This window comes from Macaca mulatta, chromosome 2 (genome assembly GCF_049350105.2).
Source record: "Macaca mulatta isolate MMU2019108-1 chromosome 2, T2T-MMU8v2.0, whole genome shotgun sequence".
Classification (NCBI taxonomy): domain Eukaryota; kingdom Metazoa; phylum Chordata; class Mammalia; order Primates; family Cercopithecidae; genus Macaca; species Macaca mulatta.
In genome coordinates, this window is record NC_133407.1 from 36941573 (window position 1) to 36959830 (window position 18258).

At 37.6% G+C, this 18258-nt stretch overlaps 1 long non-coding RNA gene across 1 annotated transcript in view; it reads left to right on the forward strand.

The window, feature by feature from the left end:
• Positions 1-18258, forward strand: part of LOC144339016 (uncharacterized) — a 71311-nt gene that overhangs the window by 1473 nt on the left and 51580 nt on the right. The gene's annotated exons all lie outside the window — the stretch shown is intronic.

Here is an 18258-nt window from a genome sequence, read left to right on the forward strand (position 1 = left end):
GCAGGGCCCCTCTGGGCACCTCTAAGCCTCCAAGTCATCCCATATGCTTACCAGGTCCAGCTGGGCTAATTATGGTCCAGCTTACCTTGGGGGACTCTGTCATAATCTGCCAGTTCAAATGACAAAAACCCGGCTCCGACTACTGGGCTGGCTTATGTAGCTGGAGCAGATACTGGCATTGTCTCAGAATGCAGTCATCATGCTGTGGAAATGAGAGCCGTAGAGACTCCAAGTTTTCTCTGCTCCAAGTCTCTCTCCTCCAACTATCATTGATTGTCTCTCTTGATTTTGGGTCTTGTCCTTAACCTGCCCTAGAGCAGACAGGCTTTCTCCAGGTGGAAGATGTTGCCACTAAACCTCAGCTTGGCAACCTCACTAGAAAGAGTTTCTTCCAAATAGCATCTGTGTGTTCCATTTTAAAAAAATCTTTAAATCTTCCTATTTAGTATGTGCTGTGTATATGTAAGTTACAAAGAAAACCCATCACTATGAGTGCCCATTTACCCTCTACACAACTGGAGGCTCAAATATTACAGTACTTTTCAGGTCCCCAGGTGTTTTCTTCTCCTTCCTCTTCCCCAACTTGGAAATCCAGAATCTTGGCTTTTCTTTGAGTTTTATCACATTTGGATGTGCCCTTCACAATACTTTGTTTTGTTTTGCATCTTTTGAATCTTATGTAAGGTATCAAACTGTGTATTCTGTCCTGACTTGCATGTTTATTAACATCATGTTTCTGAGATCCATTTGTTAATTCATGTAGCAGCAGTTCTTTCATTTTCACTGCTGGTTAGTATTCTACTTATGCCCCAATTTTTAAATGATTTTCAGTAAAATGTGTCATTTAAAATTTTTATTTTATTTTATTAGTGTTGTTATTATTTTTGAGATGGAGTGTTGATCTGTCACCAGGCTGGAGTGTAGTGGCACCATCTTGGCTCACTGCAACCTTTGCCTCCCGGGTTCAAGCGATTCACCTGCCTCAGCCTCCTGAGTAGCTGGTACTACAGCCATGCACCACCATGTCCAGCTAATTTTTGTATTTTTAGTAGAGCCAAGGTTTCACCATGTTGGCCAGGATGGTCTCAATCTCTTAACCTCATGATCAGCCCACATCAGCCTCCCAAAGTGCTGGGATTATAGGTGTGAGCCACCATGCCTGGCCTTTTAAAAAATTTTTATTTTAAATAATTGTATTTAATAATTTTTATAATCTCACATAGAGATTATAAAAAGCACTACAGGGAGTTTCTATGTATCCTGCACCAAGCTACCCCAATGATAACATCTTACATAACCGTATTAATTAGTAAAACCAGGAAATTAACATTGGAAAATGCACTCAGTTTTGTTTCTGCTATTAACAAACAATGCTGCTATCAACATTCTTTCCATGTTTCTTGATGCCCCTGTGAAGTTTTTCTAAGATATGTGTCAGCAGGTAAATTGTGGTATAAAAAGAAGTGTACGTTTAATTTTGTGCAAAACTATTTTTCAAAGATATTCGTCAGATCATATAGCACTACAGCATCATCTATATTTTTCATTTTCTTCAAGATCTTGGTTTTCCTCAGCCCTTTGCTGTTATATATATATATAAATATATATATTTTTTTTAATTAAACTTTTTGAGATCGTTGTAGATTCACCAACAGGAAAAAAAAAAAAAAAAAAAAGACAGATCTGTGTATCCTTTATCTAGTTTTCCCCAAGAGTAAGATCTTGCAGAACTATATACTACAATATCATAATCTGGATACTGGCATTAAGACAGTCAAGGTACAGAACATTTCTGTTCTGTGCCTTGACATACAAAGAGCCCTCATGTTCCCCTTTTATAGCCACGCCCACTTTCCTCCCACCCTCAACCCCTTCCTAACCTCTGGCAACCACTAATCTGCTCTTCATTTCAATAAATGTGTTATTTTGAGAATCTTATATAAGTGGCATTACACAGTATATCACCCTTTGGGAGTGGTTTTTTTCACTCCACCTGGCTGGAGCACTCAAATATTACGGTACTTTTGAGGCCCTCAGGTGTTTCTGCCCCTCCCGCTCTCCCCAGCTTGGAAATACAGAATCGTGGCTTTTCTTTGAGTTTTTTTAATCACATTTGGATGTGTCCTCCAACAATACTTTTTTGTTTTACATCTTTTGAATTTTATATAATGTCTCAAACTGTATATTCTGTCCTATGACTTGCATTTTTCTTAACATTATGTTCCTGAGATCCATCTGTTGATTCACATAGCAGCAGTTCTTTCATTTTCCCTGCTGGTTACTATTCCACTGCCTGTCCTATTTTTTTCACATAATTCTATGGAGATTCACCCAGGTTATTGTTTGTAGCAGTAGTTAGCTCCCTTTTACTGCTGAATGGCATTCCATAGTATGGATATACAGTTTGTTTAACCACTCACCTGTGGAAAGGCATCTGAATTATTTCCAGTTTGGGGCCATTACAGATAAAGCTGTTATGGACTATCATGTAGAGATTTTTGTGTGAAAGGAAGTTTTTATTTCTCTAGGATAAATGCCCAGGAGTGCACTTGCTGGGTCCTATGCATGTGTGTTTTTTAAAGGAACTGCCAGACTTCCAGAGTGACTCTACCGCTTTCCACTCCCCGCCAGCAATGGATGAGTGATCCAGCCTCTTCTCACCCTCACCAGCATTTACTGTTGTCAATATTTTAAGCCTTTCTGAGAGGAATGTAATAATATCTCACTGTGGTTTTAATCTACATTTCCAATGACTGATGATGTTCAACATCTTTTCATGTGCTTAATTGCCATCTGTATATCCTCTTAATGAAATGTCTGTTCATGTCTTTTGTCCATTTTTAAATTAGATTATTTTCTTTACTGTTAAGTTTTGAGAGTTCTTTATGTATTCTAGATACTAGTTCTTTGTCAGATATGTGATTTACAAATATTTTTTCCTACTCTGCTGGAGTGCAGTGGCACAATCATGGCTCCCTGCAACCTCAAACTCGTAGGCTCAAGTGATCCTCCTGCCTCAGCCTCTTAAGTAGCTATGACTACAGAGGTGCGCCAGCACACCCAGCTAATTTTTAAATTTTGTTTTTATGAAGACAAGGTCTTGCTATGTTACCCAGGCTGGTCTTGAACTCCTGGCCTCAAGCAACCCTATCACCTCAGCCTCCCAAAGTGCTGGGATTACAGGCATGAGCCACCACTCTGAGCAATTTAACAAGGTCTCTTTCAAAGCAAAAGTTTTTGAGTTTGATGAAGTTTAATTTATGGTATTTTCTTTTATGAATTGTGCCTTTTGGTGTCATGTCTAAGAACTCTTTACTAAGACCTAAGTCCCAAAGATATGTTCCTATGTTTTTTGAAAAAAAATTTAAAAATAATTTTATGTCTTCCATTTATGTTCATGGTCCATTTTGAGTTAAATTTGTATGAGGTGTAAGACTTAGGCTGGAGGGTTTTTTGGTTGTCTGTTTTCGCATTTTTGCCCATGGATGTCCAGTTGCTACAGCACCATTTGTTGAAAAGATTCTATTTTCTGTATTGAATTTCTCTTGCACCTTTGTCAAAAATTTGTTGGTCATTATTACTGTGGGGTGATGGTGGAAGTCCAACCGCCCCACATGGTCTACGCTGACATTGCAGGTGGGAGGCCTTGGTACTGCCCACTGGAGGCAAAAGTCCTGGCTCCCATCTTGACCGTCTGTGATACCCCCATCCCAGCCAAAGAGTTGGGGCATCTTGATATAGTCTGGTGATGCTAGAAGTCTATATTCATCACTTAGACTTTCCTCACTAGGTAGGTGTGGGGTGGGAACAGCACAGTTTTTTCTGTAGTGTTTGGCTGGAGTAAAACAAACCCTTCCTGGTCCTTTGACTAGAGAGATCAAACTTTTATTGGGGCTTGATTTGGGCCTGTGCTTATTGATGTGTCTGGGTTGCCACCTTCTTCAGCTCCAAGACCCAAATATATATGAAGTAAAAAGAAAACCCAAAAAGCTCATCACTGCTTCATCCCTTGGGACCCAGGGTCTCTAACTGGTTCTTCCTTCTTTCCTCCACCTTTCAGAGTTTTCTTATGTTTGTTTTATTCACAATATCCAGAGTACTCAGTTATACCTAACAGGAGGAATAGAGAAGAGTATCCCTACTTCATCTTTCCATGTGCACATTTATATATAAACTTATATTTAAACATAACATACAGGCATAGAAGTCAACAAATCACAAGTGTACAGCTTAATGAATTTCAATAGTATGAACGAACATATCCTTGTAACCACTGCTCCCGTCAAGAAAAAGAATGTTACCCATACCCCAGAATACCCCTCCCAGTCATTACACTGCATTTTCCACACCATACCCCTCCCAGTCATTACACTGCATTTTCCACATCATACCCCTCCCAGTCATTACACTGCATTTTCCACATCATACCCCTCCCAGTCATTACACTGCATTTTCCACAAAGGAAATAACTTTTCAGATACATCAGCATAGATTGGTTTTGCCCATATTTGAATTTTAGATGAGTTGAGTCAAACAATATGTACTCTCTTTGGAATCTCTTTCATTCAGTATTGGGTTTGTAAGATTCAGCCATAGTATTGCATGTAGCCAAAATAAATTCATTTTCACTGCTGCATAGTGTTGTATTGTATGAATACATCACGGTTTATTTGTCCATTCTACTGTGGAAAAATATTTAGGTTGTTTCCAGTGTTTGGTTATTACAAATTTTGCTGTTATGAAAATCTTATACATGTTTTTGGTGAGCATACGTACATGTTTCTTCTGGGTACACCTAAGTGTGGGGTTGCTGAAGCATGTATTTTTTCGGATTTAGTAGGTATTTCCAGCTTTCCAAAGTGGTCATATAAAGCATTAGTTGTATGTAAGAGTTCCAGTGTTTCATATCCTTCCCAACACTTGCTATTTTATCAGTCTTTTAATTTTAGATATTTTGGTAGATTTGTAGTGATATCTCACAGTAGTCTTATCTGCATATCTCTGACAACTAGTAGTGTTGAGCACCTTATCTTATGTTTATTATCCATTTAGATATTCTCGTAAGGAAGTGTTTGTTCAAGTATTTTCCCATTTTTCTATTGGGTTTTCTGGTCTTTTCTTATTGGCATGCAGAGTACATTATGTTTTCTGGTATTTTTAATAATATGTATGACAAGAATCTTTTTTAAATCTGGATTGCCTTTTTACTTTCTTAATGATATCTTTTCATGAACAGATCCTTTTTTAAATGTAGTCAAATGTATTGTTTTCTTTATTGTTAGGACTTTTTGTGTCCTGTTTAAAAAACTTTTGCCCACTCCAAGATCATGCAAATATTATACTTCATTTAGTAGAAGTTACATTGTATTACCTTTCATATTCAGGTTACAGAACACCTGAAATTGATCCACTTTTTACCATAAGGATATCTACTTGATGCAGCGACATTTATCAACTTTTTATTGTCCTTTTCTGCAAAAGGTACTGCAATCGTACCTTTTTCATAAACCAAGTGACTATAAGTGGTCTGTTTCCGGACTTCTTTTCCGTTAAGTCTGTTTCACTTTCATTGGGCCAACACCACACTCTCTAAATTACTATAGCTATGTTGTAAGTAGTGTAAATTAATCTTCGAAAATTGTCTTGTTTCTTTTTTATATTTTCCACATACATTTGTGAAACAGAGTCTCAATTTCCAAAGTCACACACATACACACATACTACAGACTCCTCTGAGAGGGTTTTGATTGAAATTTCATGGAATCTAGGGATCAGATTGGGGAAAGTTGACATCTTTACAATATTGAGTTTCTCAACCCATGAACACAGTATTTGCTTCCACTTATTTGTATCTTTAATAATGTTTTGTAATTTTATGTAGAGGCCTTATCATGGATTGATCTTATTGATCTTATCCAGTATCATGTTAAATTCACTTATGTATTATAGTAGGTTATCTATAGATTCCTTTTGGATTTTCTACATATACAATAATGTCATATGATCAGTTTTAAAAATTTTAGTCATTCTAATAGATGTATAGTGGTATCTTATTGTGATTTTTAAATTACATTTTCCCAATGAGTAATGGTATTAAGCATCTTTTCATATATTTATTAGCTATCTATATATCTTATTTGATTGTAGTTACAGTTTAAACATTTGCCAATTCTTTTTTAGTTATTTGTTTTCTTATTGTTTGGTTTTGAAAATTCTTTTTTTTTTTTTTTTTTTTTTTTTTTGAGCTTTTTTCCAGCTCACTTTGTCACCCAGCTGGAGCGCAGTGGTGCAATCTGGGCTCGCTGCAGCCTTTGCCTCCCAGGCTCAAGTGATCCCCCCACCTCAACCTCCCAACTAGCTGGGACTATAGGTGCATGCCACCATGCTGAGGTAATTTTTACATTTTTTGTAGAGACAGCATCTCGCTATGTTGCCCAGACTGGTCTCAAACTCCTGGGCTCCAGCCATCTGCCCACCTCAGCCTCCCAAAGGGCTGGGATTACAGGCGTGAGCCACTCACTGTGCCCAGCTGAGAATTCTTTAATATATTCTGCTCACAAATCATTTCGGGGAAGTGTTATGGTTTCATCAGTTTTCTGAAACAGTGTGTAGAATTGGCATTACTGTTTCTAAAGGTTTGGTAGGATTGACCAAGGAAGCTGTTTGGTTCTTTTCTTTGTGGGAAGGTTTTTAAAAATATGTTAAATTTCTTCAATAGATATTAGACTCTTTAGGTTATCTATTATTTTCTTAAGGTACGCTTGGCAGTTTGTGTCTATCAAGGGATTTGTCTATTTAAGCTGTATAATTTATTGATGTATAGCTGTTCAAATATTACCTTATTACCATTTTAATATGTCTAGAACCTGTAGTGATATCACCTGTCTTGTTCCAGATATTGGTAAGTTGTGTATTTGTTCTTTTTTTCCAACATTCTGTCTAAAAGTTTACTGATTTTACTAATTATCTCAAAGAATAAACTTTTGGTTTTATTGATTTTCTCTATTATTTTCTCTTTTATTGATTTCTGTTCTTGTTTTTATTATTTCCTTTATTCTCTTTACTCTGGGTCTAATTTGTTCTTCTTTTTCTACTTATAGTGGAGGCTGATTTATTGATTTAAAATTTCCTTCTTTTCTGATATACACATTTATTGCTCTAAATTGCATTCCAAGTCTTAGCTGCATCTCACCAGTTTTAATATGTTGTGTTTTCATTTTAATTCAGTTCACAATCTTTTCTAATTTTCACTTTGATTTATTCTTCTATCTATGGTGGTTGCTTTTTAGAACAGTATTATTTATTTTACAAGTATTTGGAGATGGTTAAGAAATAGTTCGTTATTCTGATTTTATTTCATTGTGATCAGACACCACAGTTTGTGATTTATATCCCTTAAATTTATTCAGGCTTGTTTTATATCCCTGAATATGGTCCATCTTGGTAAATATTCTGTGTACATTTGAATAGACTGTATATTCTGCTGTTGTTAGGTGAAATGTTATACAAATATAAATTAGATCAAGTTGGCTGACTGTATCGTTCAAGTCTTGTATATTCTCACTGATTTTCCACTTTTATTACTTACTGAGAGAGGGATTTGGAAATCACCAGTTATCACTGTGGACTTGCCTATTTCTCCTTGCCGTTCTATCAATTTTGGCTTTGTGTGCTTTGAAACTTTGGTATTAGCCGCATAAAGGTATAGAACTTTTATGCTCTCTTGATAAATTTGATGCAGGGCAGAAGAGCCCCAAAGGTGAGCTTAGCCCGTGAGGGTTCTTGGCTTTGCCCAGGAAAGAATTCAAGGGCAAGCCAAAGGTAGAAGAAAACAGCTTTGATGAACAGGCAGTGATACAGCTCCAGTGGTGTTAGAGCTCCATGACTGCTCCTGCAGAACAGTGCTGTCCCAAAGGCAGAGTAGCAGCTCAGGGCAGTTTTGCAGTCATATTTATACCCATTCCAAATTGCATGCAGATTAAGGGGTAGTTTATGCAGGGAAGGGGTAGTAACTTTTGAATCATTGGGTGCCATGGAAAGGGGTGGTAACGCCCGGGTGTTGCCATGGCAACAGTAAATTGACATGGCACACTGGTGGGTGGGTCTGATTGAAAGCTGCTTTCACCGGGGTTGTGTTTTAGCTAGTCCTCAATCTGGTCCGGTGTTGAGCCCTCTGAAGTTGAGTCCCACTTCATACCTAAAATTGACCCCAATATCCTTATAAAATGACCCTTCTTATCTCTGGTAATGTTATTTCCTTAAAATTTCATTTTGATATAAATCTAGTCACTACAGTTAACTTTTTATAGTTTTAGTATAGTATATTTTCCAATCTTTCCCTTTTTAAGCTATTTATATATTTTTCCTGAAAGCGTGTTTCTTGCAGGTGGTATATATGAATATTTGGGTCTTGCTTTTTTTGTCTAAACAGACAATATCTGCCTTCAATTAGAGTGGTTAAAAAATTTACATTTGGCCGGGCGCGGTGGCTCAAGCCTGTAATCCCAGCACTTTGGGAGGCCGAGACGGGTGGATCACGAGGTCAGGAGATCGAGACCATCCTGGCTAACACGGTGAAACCCCATCTCTACTAAGAAATACAAAAAACTAGCCGGGCGAGGTGGCGGGCGCCTGTAGTCCCAGCTACTCGGGAGGCTGAGGTAGGAGAATGGCGTGAACCCGGGAGGCGGAGCTTGCAGTGAGCTGAGATCCGGCTACTGCACTCCAGCCTGGGCTACAGAGCGAGACTCCATCTCAAAAAAAAAAAAAAAAAAAAAAAAAAAAAAAAAAATTACATTTAATGTGATTACTGATAGTATTGGCTTTAATTAAATTTATCAATTGCTATTTTTTTCCCATTTGTCTAATCTGTTCTTTGTTCCTTTCTTCCTCAATTTCTACCTTCTATTGGATTGAGCATTTTTTTTATGATTCTGTTTTATCTCCTTTGTTGGCTTGTTAGCTATAACTCTTTGTGGTGTTATTTTGGGGGTTACAATAGGGTTTATAGTTTGCATCTTTGATTTAGCATAGCCTATCTTCATATACTATCATACCACTTTACCTATAGTACAAGATCCTTCCAACAGTATATATTTGGTTCATGAGAGAAATGTAAACAAATGTAAAGTTACAATATTAAATCATAACTGTGTGTAATTATTGTAGTACATGCTGTACTGCTGTAATAATTTCATAGCTACCTCTGTTGCTGTTGCAGTGATCTCAAGTTTTGTATTTACCTAAAATACCATATGAAGCTAATCATATAAATATACTAATAATATTGTCAGTTTGTGGTCTAAAAGATTAAATTGAATTTGTGATCAGAATATTTTCAATATTTTACATTTATCAAAAAATAATTTCAGCTAGATATGCATAAAATTGGTTTCTAACAATGGAAGATGCTGCAGCAGTGTTAAGTAAATAATCTATACTTGAAGTTTAAAACTAGAGACTGATATTTCAAGATTTTTTTAAACAAATGTTAGTCAGATATTCAATAATCAAAGATAAAAATGTCAGTGGGATTTAAGTTTTCTTACTGGTATTACACTGCATGTGAATCATCTTAATTTGAAATGTCAAGGTCATAAAGCTTACTTATGACCTAGCTAGAAGTAAGATCTTCTAGCTTACTTCTAAGTAAGGTTAGAAGTAAGATAGGTTCAAGAATTTATTTTTTCTTTTTTTTTCTTTTTTTTTTTCTTTTTTATTTTGAGGCAGAGTCTCACTCTGTTGCCCAGGCTGGAGTGCAGTTGCACCATCTCAGCACACTGCAACTTCCACTTCCCAGATTCAAGCGATTCTCCTGCCTCAGCCTCCCAAATAGCTGGGTTTACAAGCATGTGCCACCATGCCCTGCTAATTTTCAAGAATTTATTTTGAAAGTGCAATCTTTCATAATATGTACAAAATAATAATAGCGATTTGACACATTTTTCTAAAATGAATCAGTATGCACAAGATTTTAATTGTAATTGTTACCATTATGTAAACTGGCTGCAAAGACTATAAGAAAATTTCGAGGAATACTTTTTAATGTTGATAAATTTGGAATTGCCTTTTAATTTATATAATACTCCTTTGATGTGATTTAATAATACTGAGTTGACATAGGTTATTGAATTTTCTTAATTTAGATCTAATTTTGAAACCAATATGCTTTTGCTTTAAAGTCAAATTAATTCTTCTGAAAAAAGATGAACTGGTTTTGTCAGTATGGATGCAAATATTAAAGAAAAAGTGTAATATTGAAGGAAAATATTTTAGTACTGAATTCAGTTATTAAAACACTTTAATGTATATTTGAAACAATTTAAATATGTGAGTCTACTCTTATCTATAAATTCTATGAAAATATTGCATCCAAATTGAAATGTGCTATAAATGTAAAACTACACACTGGATTTCTAAGACTTCATATTTAAAAAACTGTAAAATGCCTCTTTAGTAATTTCTTATATATTTGTTACATATTGAAAAAATAATAATTTAGTTTTATTGGGTTAAATGAAATACATTATTAAAATTAATTTCACCTGCTTCTTTTACTCTTTCTAATGTGACTACTAAAAAGTGTAAAATTGCATACCTGGTTCACATTATGCCATTCTGTAGAGTCAAAATTCATTTAGGTTTACTTACATAGTTACCAATTTGTTGTTCTACCTTCTTTCCTGCATCTCCTTCTTTCTTCTGGGACCAATTTCATTTTGCCTAATAAGGTCTTTAAGTGTTACTATGGAGTTGTCACTGGTGAATTTTCTCAGTTAAAAAAAAAAAAAATCTTTATTTTGGTTTTAATTTTGAAAGATATTGCTGGGCATAAAATTCAAAGTTGCAGTTATTTTCTTTCAATGCTTTGTAAATATTTCATTGTTTTCTGACTTCCATTGTTTTTGTTGAGAAGTCAGCCTTTGGTCTAACTGTTGTTCCTTTAAGGGGGAATCTGTCTTTTATTCTCTGGCTGCTAAAGATTTTCTCTTTACCTTGGTTTAGGAAATTTGATGTGCTTTGGTATGTTTTTCTTTCAGTTTCCCTGGTTAGAGTTCTTAGAGCTTCTTGAATATATGGCTTGCTATTTTTCATCAGTGTTGGAAAATTCTCAGACGTTATCTTTTTTTTTTTTTTTTTTTTTTTTCTGGAGACAGAGTCTCACTCTGTCACCCAGGCTGGAGTGCAGTGGTGCGATCTTGGCTCATTGCAACCTCCGCCTTCCAGGTTCAAGTGATTTTCCTGCCTCAGTCTCCCCGTGAGCTGGAATTACAGGTGCCTGCCACCACGCCCAGCTAATTGTTGTATTTTTAATAGAGACGGGGTTTCACCATGTTGGCCAGGCTGGTCTTGAACTCCTGACCTCAGGTGATCCGCCCTGCTTGGCTTCCCAAAGCACTGGGATTACAGGTGTGAGTCACCACGTCCAGCCATCAGACATTATCTTTTAAACTATTTCTTCCTTACCACTCTCTCCCTTCTCTCTTTCTGGGACTACAATTACAGATATGTTAGACCTTACTGTATTCCGTGTATCTCTTATTTTCCATTCTTTTGTGATTTTACGCTCCATTATGAATATTTTCTTCTGATTAACCTTCCAATTTACTAATTTTTTTCTTTAGCTATGTTTAATCTTTTAAAAATTCATCCAATGAGCTCCTAATTGTTGTATTTTTAAGGTCTAGTATGTCTGTATATTTGTTTTTAAGTCTACTATATTCTCTTAAAAATATATCATTTTTAATGGTTTTCTCTTATCTCAAAAATTTTCTAACTTATGTTTTTTAACCTCATTAAATTTAGCAAGCATTATTTTAAAGTGTGTATCCAGTACCTTTACTATCTGGAATCCTTATTGGTCTGTTTCCTTTGTGGGTTGGTTTGGGGTTTTTGTTTTGGGGGTGTTTTTTCCTCCTTTTCATTTATGTTGTCCTGTTTCCTCAAGTGTCTGATTATTTTTATTATCTGAGGAACATTGTATTTGAAAAATTGTTTGTGTAGAAATAACTTGAGGCCTAGGAAATGTTTTCCTTCTCTAGGGAGGATTTCCATTTGTTTATGCCAGGCACCAGGGAATCCTGGCAAACTGGTATTGCTTTAATCCAATTCCAGAGACTGAGCTGATTTGAGGCTGAAATCTCTGTGAGAACTGGTCTGTTGCAGTCCAATCTTATTACTATGCTGCGATTATTTGGGTTCTCATCCCAATGCTAGGCTGTTTCCCTTGATGAGTCCTAGACTCTGACTTTTTACCCCACTCCTTTGAGATTGTCTAACACACAGATCAGGCTCTCCACTAACTCCTCCGGAATTAATTAATGTTCCCAAGGCAGAAAGAGTCCAAACGTGGAGCTCGCCTTTTCGGATTCCTTTTTTACTTTTTTATTTTTGAAGCTACAGGCCCACTAATTATTTACTACCTTGTTATTTATCTAGTATTTTCAAGTATGTATTGTTAAAAACTGTTCCTAGTTTTTCCTGATATCCTGAATGAATGACCTATTCTTCTTTCAAAAAAGGCACAGGGTTCTTTTTTATGCCTTCTTGTTCCTTCTTCATTTTACTGATATTCTCTTTTACATCCTTGAAGGTATTTCTAATATTTATTGTGCTTATATTCCACTGTTGGCCTGTCTGTGATAAACACTGTATTCAGTTTGTTGTATAGCTTCTATAGCTCCTCAGGTGTCTACTGATTTTGGCTTGTGAAATTGTGTTTCCCTGGTGATTATGAGATTCTCAGTCTGATCATGGATAAGGGATGTGACTAAAGTCTGCCCCTCCTGGTGAGTATGAAGAGAGGAGTGGGGATGAGCCCCAGGATGGAGAGCCTCAGGTATTGCAGAGCTGCTGCTCCACATTCCTTTTGTTTTCATTTCACAGGGAAATTTCTTTAGTCAGGGATTCCTCTTTAAATTTTTTGAAAAATGTAGCACCGAGAGGAGACAGAAATCTCTGGAATGGTCAGCTGCCATACATGATGACATGGTTTGGCTGTGTCCACACCCAAATCTCATCATGTAACTCCCATAATTCCCACATGTTATGGGAAGGACCTGGTGGGAGATGATTGAATCATGGGGGCGGGTCTTTCCCCTGCTGTTCTCATGATAGGGAATGGGTCTCATGAGATCTGATGATTTTAAAAATGGGAGTTCCCCTGCACAAGCCCTCTCTGCCTGCTGCCATCCGTGTAGGATGTGAGTCGCTGCCCCCTGCCTCCCCAGCCATGTGGAACTGTAAGTCCAATAGCCCTCTTTCTTTTGTAAATTGCCCATGCTCGGTTATGTCTTTATCAGCAGCGTGAAAACAGACTAATACACATGAGAAGGTCATCCACTGTCCCTGAGATACTCATCCACTATCCTTGGAGGTTTAGAGGAGAATGGGATGGAAGAGTCAATGTCCTGTGACACTTGGTCAGCTTGCATTTGCTTTTCTCAGAATCTCAATCCAGCATGGCTCCGATATTACCGTGGAATTCCTGAGCGGCATGAGTTCTTGCTGCTGATTTCTTTCTTACAGTATCAGAGGCCACTAGTGACCTTCCCTGGAAAATATGGGAGAGAGGAATGAGCAGAACTTAAAATATCTACACCATCCTGTCTTCCTACCTCTCAGACTGTTAATTTTTTTTTTTTTTTTTTTTTTTTTTTTTTTTTTTTTTTTTTGAGACGGAGTCTCGCTCTGTCGCCGAGGCTGGAATGCAGTGGCGCAATCTCGGCTCACTGCAAGCTCCACCTCCTGGGTCCACGCCATTCTCCTGCCTCAGCCTCTGGAGTAGCTGGGACTACAGGCGCCTGCCACCACACCCAGCTAATTTTTTTTGTATTTTTAGTAGAGATGGGGTTTCACCGTATTAGCCAGGATGGTCTTGATCTCATGACCTCGTGATCCGCCCGCCTCGGCCTCCCAAAGTGCTGGGATTACAGGTGTGAGCCACCACGCCCGGCCCAGACTGTTAATTTTTCACATTAGTTCATCCCAGCTTTAGTCTCTCCAAGGGTTAGTCACAGTTTTATATTAGTTCCTCCATCTTACTTCCATAATTTCTCTATCATTGAATTTTTGGGAGACAACTAGAAGACAAGGTTAGTTCACTATCTTGTGAGGCACTGGTATACCTCTTTCTGCTACTTTCTTTTGGCTCTTCAACTCCTTCTTATTCTTCTTATTCCTAGTCTCCTCTTCTTCCTCTTTCTCCTTTCTTTTTTTTTCAACTCTAGGTTTCATTACAGTTTCTGTGTTCCTACTTTGCAAATTAATCTACAAGAGAGTTTTTAAAGTTTGTTTATTTCTGTATACTTTCCTCTTGATTTGTTTTGACTTGTATTTTTCATAAATAGCCTTGATTCGGTCACTGTGGCTGTGATTCACTCATCTGAGTGAGAAACTGAGCTTTTCTCACCTCCAGTTGTTACCGACGTCCACTTCAGTGGTGCTTTCAGGCTGCTTAACCTACAGAGAGGGTGGGGAGAGAAGATTTAAAACTATATGCAGGTTGGGCACGGTGACTCATGCCTGTAATCCCAGTACTTTGGGAGGCTGAAGTGGGTGGATCTCTTGAGCCCAGGAGTTGGAGACCAGCCTGGGCTACATTGCAAAACCTGCTATCTACAAAAAATACAAAAATTACTCAGGCATGGTGGTGTGCACCTATAGTCCCAGCTATTTGGGAGGCTGAATCTGGAGGATCGCTTGAGCCCAGGAGGTCAAGGCTGCTGTGAGCAGTGATCAGGCCACTGCACTCCAGCCTGGGTGGCAAGCGAGACCCTGTTTCAAACAAACAAACAAACAAACAAACACAACTATATGCAATTTGGCAAGTCACATTCAGTGCTGGCTGGATGTCCAGAGAGCTTTGTAGTGGGTGGATTGATGGAAGGTTGTGCCCCCAATAAAATCAAGAGACCAATGTGGGAGGAGGTCTACATGAGTCCAAATATGGGCAATGTTTCTGCTTCATAGTGTGAGGTCATAATCTCTGCTGATTACTCTTCAATGAAGAGGGAATTGGTTACTGTAAGATTAGAAAATCCAGTTATTGGAGAGATTGTTAACAGAGGGCCCACTGTTTAATAGGATACCATAAGATCCACACTCTGTTGCAAGAAGTTTTATTTAGGTAAGAGACAATTAGGATGTGAGTTCACAGACTGCTTATGATGCTAATGAGATGCTGTGGTCTTCCCTTGATAGCTGGAAAATGGCATGAGAGCAGAAGAGACATAGACGGAAACCATTCCCTATTCTATGAAAGATCCGGGTTTCAGAGTTATCAGATAATTTGATGAACTGATTGGATGAATAGATGAATTAATAGAAAGGATAGATGATGGATCGGAGATGGAATGGAGTGACCTGTGAATGGGTGAATTGATAGGTGGGTAGATGAATAGATGAATGTTTGGATCAACGGATGTATCTATGTATGCATGTATAAATGGTGGATGGAGTAAATTAATGTAGATAAATGGATAGATAGGTGGATAGAAGGATGATCGATGGATTGATAGATGCCATATTGAAATGTCTGGATAGATTAATGGCTACATGTAAGTATATGTAAGTGTGCATCCTATGTGTGAACGGAGTAATGAAGAAGTAGGTCACTGGATGTTGGATGGATGGATGGATGGATGGATGGAACAGATGGATAGCTACAGAACTAGACAGGTGGGGATTCTGGATAATGAGCAATTGCATAACTGAGTGGTGTCAGTGGATAATGGGATAGATGATAACAGAATGAACTCAGAAATTCAACCTGTATTTGCATCCTGACTTTGGATATCAGCTGTGTGACTTTGGGTATGATCTTTTAATTTCTCTAAACCTTGGGGAAAAATTAAATATTCAAGAAAATAGCCACAATTCACAGTGAAAACTCTAAAGGGAAAATATTGTTTAAAATAACTACTTGTCAGAATAAAAACATTGAAGAATAAATATCATTAGCTGAGAGTGGTTCAGGGCTTATTTGAAATTAAATTTTTATAAATAAAAATTTTAAAAGTTGAGAGCTGTGTTCTAATGTCTAGTGGTAAGACTTGGAAACATCTAACTATAAAATAATATTAATACAGTCCGGGAACGATGGCTCACATCTGTAATCCCAGCACTCTGGGAGTCTGAGGCAGTCAGATCTCTTGAGGTCAGGTGTTTGAGACCAGCCTGGACAATATGGTGAAACCCCGTCTCTACTAAAAATACAAAAATTAGCCGGGCTTGGTGGCTCATGCCTGTAATCCCAGCTACTCGGGAGACTGAGGCAGGAGAATCACTCCAACCCAGGAGACAAAGGCAGAGGTTGCAGTGAGCCAAGATTGTGCCATTGCACTCCAGCCTGGGCAACAGAATGAGACTTCATATTAAAAAAATAATAAATTAATTAATGCAAAACATTTTGCAAATTATAGTTACAAAATAAAATATAAATGCTGCTTGTGTAAAATGTTAATATGACAATATGTGAAGATGGGGGAAGAGAAGGAAGGATGCTTTGTATCTAATGTCCTTATCTTTCATAGCAGGGACTCAAAAGATAATACCTAAATTGAAGTATGGAATGTAAAAATGATCACTCTCCATGGTTTTTCTCCCCAAATCCCTTTTTGTAAATATAGAAGATTATTTTGTAAAAACTCTCAAGGTGAATAAACACTTATTTGAAATTTTATAATTTTTTCAAATTCCTTTTGGTTTCTTTTTCAAGTTTTAAATACAAATAAAATTAAATCTGATAACTTACGATAAATAACATATATAAAACAATAACATATTTATAAAAATATTTTAATATATCTATTTAGAGTTTCTGGAACATATGAACTAAAAAGATGTCTAGAATGATACTCTGCTAATGTAAATACTAATTATTTATGAGTAGAGGCATTTGAATTTTTTATCCTCTATGCAGTGCTTGAATAATTTATAATAAGCATGCATTATTTTTACAAAGCCCATCTTGATTTTTCTTTACATAAAAAGGAAAACTTAAAAAAATTAATGCTCTGTTTATTCTAGTCTTGTCATCATAACCTTAAGTAGTTTATTTGCAAAAATGCTCTGGTAACCTTGTACAGTTTAACTCTAGGCTTTATTGTTAATTCCCTATGGAATGTAACCCTTAATCTCAAGGCCGTGGAGACTACAATGCTTGTTTTATTTTTTATATTTGTTGGAGAAAAGTGGAGTTATTAAGATGCTTGTTATAAAAGATTGTGACTGTTCACTTAGAGTTGCAAACTATATTTGTGGTAGGAAATTGAATGTGTTCATCCTTCACTTGACAAGTAATCCCTGGCTATGTCCCCTCTGGTCTTGCTATAATTAATCTGAGAGTTTATAAACTAAGTAGAGTCTTTGTGAATAAGAAATTTAATGATAAGCTTTCTTCCTTAAGAAGGATTTTTGGCACTTTGGGAGGCCAAGACGGGCGGATCACGAGGTCAGGAGATCGAGACCATCCTGGCTGACACGGTGAAACCCCGTCTCTACTTTAAAAATACAAAAAACTAGCCGGGCGAGGTGGCGGCGCCTGTAGTCCCAGCTACTCGGGAGGCTGAGGCAGGAGAATGGCGTAAACCCGGGAGGCGGAGCTTGCAGTGAGCTGAGATCCGGCCACTGCACTCCAGCCTGGGCGGCAGAGCGAGACTCCGTCTCAAAAAAAAAAAAAAAAAAAAAAAAAAAAAGAAGGATTTTTGGAAGAATTTATAGCAGATTTATTTCTAAAACAACACAGAATCTTTATAACAGTTAAAGAGTTGTGAGTCAGATCAGACTGGGGAGTGGGGAGACGGGGTGCACAGCCTGCCAGGCTCGGAACTTTATCTGAAGGTGTGCCGGGATCCCGGCAAACTGCCCTGCGAGTTCAAAGCTAGCCGGAAGCCGATTTTGTTTTGTAATCCCTAAATGATATATGGAAAGGAAACGCCCACCTGCAGGCCAGTTAGGTTGGAACCTAAGGCGTTAGAAACCCTGTCAGTGAGGAGGTGTTCTAGCTGAGAGGTGGTATATTAATTTCTTATGGTGGTTGTAACAAATTCTGTACCTTAACAGAAATGTATTCTCTCACAGTTCTGGAGGCCAGAAATTCGAAATTAGTATCACTGACTGAGATTAAGGTGTCGGCAGGGCCATGTGCCCTCTGGAGGCCCTGGCGGGGAACTGCTCCTTGCCCACTCAGAGCCTGCTGGCCTTCCTTGTCTGTGCCTGCATCGCTTCCATCTCTGCCTCCACCGTCCCTTCCCCTTC